Source organism: Plectropomus leopardus, unplaced genomic scaffold (genome assembly GCF_008729295.1).
Source record: "Plectropomus leopardus isolate mb unplaced genomic scaffold, YSFRI_Pleo_2.0 unplaced_scaffold15552, whole genome shotgun sequence".
In the NCBI taxonomy this organism is placed as follows: domain Eukaryota; kingdom Metazoa; phylum Chordata; class Actinopteri; order Perciformes; family Serranidae; genus Plectropomus; species Plectropomus leopardus.
In genome coordinates this window covers 1-4,660 of record NW_024616670.1, presented here as the reverse complement: position 1 = coordinate 4,660, position 4,660 = coordinate 1, and the positions used below count along the sequence as shown (strand labels likewise).

General features: G+C 40.9%; 1 long non-coding RNA gene across 1 annotated transcript; it reads left to right on the top strand.

Moving 5' to 3' along the window:
- The first annotated feature begins 202 nt into the window (after nt 1–202).
- LOC121964410 lies at nt 203–4,097 on the top strand. Its single transcript, XR_006107357.1, has 3 exons — nt 203–316; nt 1,240–1,363; nt 3,081–4,097. It is a non-coding gene; the product is annotated as an uncharacterized LOC121964410 (long non-coding RNA).
- Nucleotides 4,098–4,660: the final 563 nt, after the last annotated feature.

Below are 4,660 nucleotides of genomic sequence, written 5' to 3'. Positions count from 1 at the left end.
TCCTGGAAAAGTCCTGGAAATGTGTTGGTAATAAATGTGTATGAACCCTGAAGAAAAGAGGGTCTGTTTTTTTTTATTGAGAATTATCAAAGATCCTCTTTGTCTATTGTAATCCTTTTGAATCGATGTTTACGAGATCACACACCTGCGAGTCGGGTGGAAATCCCCCTTCGCTTCTCCTCAGTGAAATAAATCCCTTTCTCTTTCTGTTGTCTTGCAGATTGTCATCCCTTTCTTCAGCCTGCTCATAAAAGACATCTACTTCCTCAACGAGGGCTGTGCCAACAGGCTGCAGAGCGGACACATCAACTTTGAGGTAAGCTGAATTTTAAATTCCCCACAGGGAGTTTCCCTGGTAACAGATTACACCATGTTTTTTCCCGAAGCAGCCGACTTCTCTGTCAGGTAACGTCACTATTTACTACGCAAGGGGACAGATTTGGTTTTCTTTCCACTTCCCTAAAGAGTTTTGGAGAATGAAGAAGTGAGACTTGAGTGTGTAAAGTTCAGCTGTGTTTCCATGGAGCGAACACACTGACCAGTGACCAAAGACTCCTAAGTGTTTCCACTGCTCTTCGGTCACAGCTCCTCTGAATCAGGCCCTATTTTAAGGTTTCAGTCTATCCTGGGAAACTGTGCTTCTGTCCCGCCCTGTTGTGACTTTTATACAGCACATAAGAACACATTAACACCTCGGGACAGCCGACTATAACCAGAGTACGTCAGGTCACTGCGCCGCTTCAGTGGAGCCCTACAAGGTTTAATACCTGACGCAGCATTTAGAGTCAAGGCAGATATGCAGGTGTGTACAGAGAGCCAAAAACATGTTGGTTTTTTGCAGTTAGAAAAATATATTTGGCAAATTTATGTCTCTTTTTAGATTGTTTTAGAGATAGGGAAAAAAATCACTAAAATCTGTAAAAATCACACAAAAAATCTTCCAATTTTAAAATCACCCCAGAAAAATAAATTTTTCTTTAAAAGAAATTAAAAAAAGAAAAAAAAATGGCCAAATTCTTTAATCGGGAAAGAAAACACCAAAATGCCTATAAGCAGAGTACAGTAGGTCACTGTGCAGCGTCAGTGGAGTCCTACAAGATGTACTACCTGACTCAGTATTTGGAGTAAAGGACTAACAGTAAAGTCAGATATGCAGGTATGTATGTAGAGCCAAAAACATGTTGGTTCCCTCTGAATATATATTAACCTGTGGTGTCTGTTTTGGGGTTTTTATTCTAGAAATTCTGGGAACTGGCCAAACAAGTCAGCGAGTTCATGGCGTGGAAGAAAGTCGAGTGTCCGTTTGAGAAAGATCGCAAGATCCTGCAGTACCTGCTGACCGCTCCGGTGTTCACTGAAGACGGTACGTTTATCAAAAGCTGCTTTTACACAGAGAACGCACTACATGCATGTAGCAAATAAAATAATGTTGCTTCTAAATGTTTGTAGTTTTACTTCTCAAGTTTACATTGTAACTTTGTCATACCAGTAAATACTCAACTGCAATTCTGATCTTTGTACCAAGATTTATTCTAGATGTCTTAAATCAAATTTTACATTCACTTGCAGTAAACAAACAACACAGTATAAACAGATTATCAAATCAAACATTTTTAAACTACTGATTAAATGACTTGCAAAATGAAAATCAAAGTGTCTGAATATTCCTGTCAGTAATAGCAGCGTATAAACTGATGGTGTTTTGATTAAAAAAAACACAGAATATACAAAGATATACGCAAATATAGCAGACAACAGAGAGACTCTTTCCCTGCCCAGCTTTAAATCCACACAGCCGCTGTTATCAGCTCTCATCGTGGAGCAGCGCTGATCGTTTCGCTCTCCTTTAATCCACATCAAAGTCGTGTGTCACCGGCTCCGGCTCTTATCGCCGTCTTATCGCAGAGATACAGGGAGGTCTGTAAAATCCTCCTGACACTGAAGTGCAACGACCCGACTGCACCAATCAGCTGTGAGCGCTCGACTCCCACAGCGAACGCTATCATCAGTGTCGGGCGATGGCGAACATCCTCCTGTCAATCTGTGCACATAAACAGAGAAAACAGGTTGATTTGAAGCAGGATTACGGCTTGAAACGTGCAATAAATTGCAAGATGTGAATGAGGTGAACTACAGAAAGCAACTTCAGTAAACACCAACGCAGCGACACTTAAACTGGTTTAAGGCTCGAAAAGAAATTAGAATATATTGGAACTATTTTCTTTTGTTCCTGTAATATTGTTTTTAACTTGGTGGAGGCTTTTCTATCTGTAAATAAAGAAAATACAAATAAGAGGACAGTCAATAAAAAAGAAGATGCAAAAATTATGTGAAAGTAAGACAAATTTGATAAATTTATTGCAAGAAAACAATGCAAAAAAAACTTAAAAATAACTAAACACACTTCAAAAGAACTCAAAGCTTCAGCTACATCATGTAAATGCTACTGTGTTAAAATATGGTAAAATTCTTCTGTTTTCCAAATGTGACTACTTATTTCCATCATTACATGTCATTAAATTAGTAAATAAAAATCATTATAATTGGTTACAGTTATTAGGAAAAAAAATAGTAATTAAATTATTTACAAATCAAAATCTTGGTGAGGACAAAGGGATTACATGCAAATAAACTCCATAAAAACAAAGAATAAAACATTCGCTCTGTTGCTGTGCTTCCCAGTGTTAAAGGCTGCATTACGCTAAAGTGAAAAAGAGAAGTAAAATACTTAAACTGTAAATAAGAGGTAAATGACAGGGTAACAGCACAAAGGAAAACAATAAATAAATATATTACAAAATATATGTACAGTATATAATGTAACACTGTAATTGTGATAGCAGTATTTGGCCAAAAAAAAACCACAATGTATGATTTAATTCCAAATTACTCAGCCTTAATGGGAAGTGAAGCAAAAAAATGTGAAGAAAATGCAAAAATGTGTTATAACTTCTAGTAAAGGGAATGAGGGGACGTTAATAAGATCATTTCTCCTTCACTGAGTTTTCAGTCAGTTTTTCAGGGTGGATGTCCTGTTTTTGTAAAAAGCTGATGACTTTTCTGTGATTTTCTCCCTGCAGCGTTGTATCTGGCGTCTTACGAGAGCGAAGGTCCTGAGAACAACATGGAGAAGGACAGATGGAAGTCTCTGAGGTGAGTCTGAACCCTCCTGTCTCTGTCCTCTCACACACACACACACACACACACTCTCACACACTCACACACTCACCCTCGGGGCTTTGGAGTCTTTCAATCACGCCTGTCACCCCACATCGCCTCCTGCCTCTGCGCTGACCGGGCAGACGCACGGGGATGTAGGTCACACTGATGCTGACCCGCACGCGAGTCAATAAATGCATTAAGGACACACACACGCACACACACACAGGTGCTCGCCATTCTTCTCTGTCACACCATCGCTCGCAAAGACACACACAAAGGACATCAGTCATTTTCACACAATTACATCCTACACACACACACACACACACCGCGTTATCACACAGCACTCTGTGTTTGTGAAGATGGATGAGGGAGAATCGGCTTTGTTCGTTTGGCTCTAACTCGTTGCAGAAAGCCCCGGAGAGCTGACAGAGGGGATATTTCCTCGTGCCTCAGCATCACACGCCGATGTTTAATTGACACAAACTGAGTCTGCGACGTTTGGTTTTTGCCGCAGTGACAAAACGGGTCGTCCAGCAATCATGAGATCTGTCTGGAGCCGTCACTTCCACGAAATTCAGCGATACTCTCTTCACACCATAGACCAGGGCCCGGAGCAGAGTTTACATGACCACAGAGCCCGAATCATTCGATAAGTGAGAGCACTGTGCTCCGTACTCAGACACACGACGTCAGTCACACTCAATCTATGGCCCACGGACCAAATCTGGCCCCGACACGGTCCCGAGTGGCCCCGCAACCGTTTTCTGATTCACAATGAAAATGAAGTGATTGACCCTGGGAACTGTTTTTGTACTTTTAGTGTACATAAGCTGCAACAAAATAGAACTTGTTCATCAAAAAAGTGCCAGTTGAGGATCCACCGCACCCCCTGACAGAAGTCCTAAAAAAGCCCTGAAAATGTCCTAAAATCCTAAAAAAAAGCCCTGAAAATGTCCTAAAATCCTAAAAAAAAAAAGCCCTGGAAATGTCCTAAAATGCTGGAAGTGTTCTATACTCCTATAATGTCCTAAACTCTGAGAAATGTCTGAAAGTCTGAGAAACATCCTGAAACCTCAGAAATGTCCTAAAATCCTTCGAATGTCCTGAATTCCTAGACCTGTCTTATAATCCTAGAAATATCCCAAAATCCTGGAACTGCCCTAAAATCTGCCCGTAACTGTTCAAACAAAGCCAGTTTCCCCAGAGCTTTACTCACAACACAGATTCTTTTAAAGAAAGACAGAAAAAATCACCTCAAAACACAGAAACTCGGTGTAAAAAATAAATCCAGTATTCATGGACACTGAGCTCATGACTCAGAGCCAAAACCGGACCCCACACACCCAAACCACCCACATGTATGAATCAGATCTGCCGGCAGGGGTCAAAGGTGAGAGCAGGTTTTGGATCCAGAGCCCTGGTGAATCCACTCTGCTGTGTGTGTGTGTGTGTGTGTGTGTGTGTGTGTGTGTGTGTGTGTGTGTGTGTGTGTGTG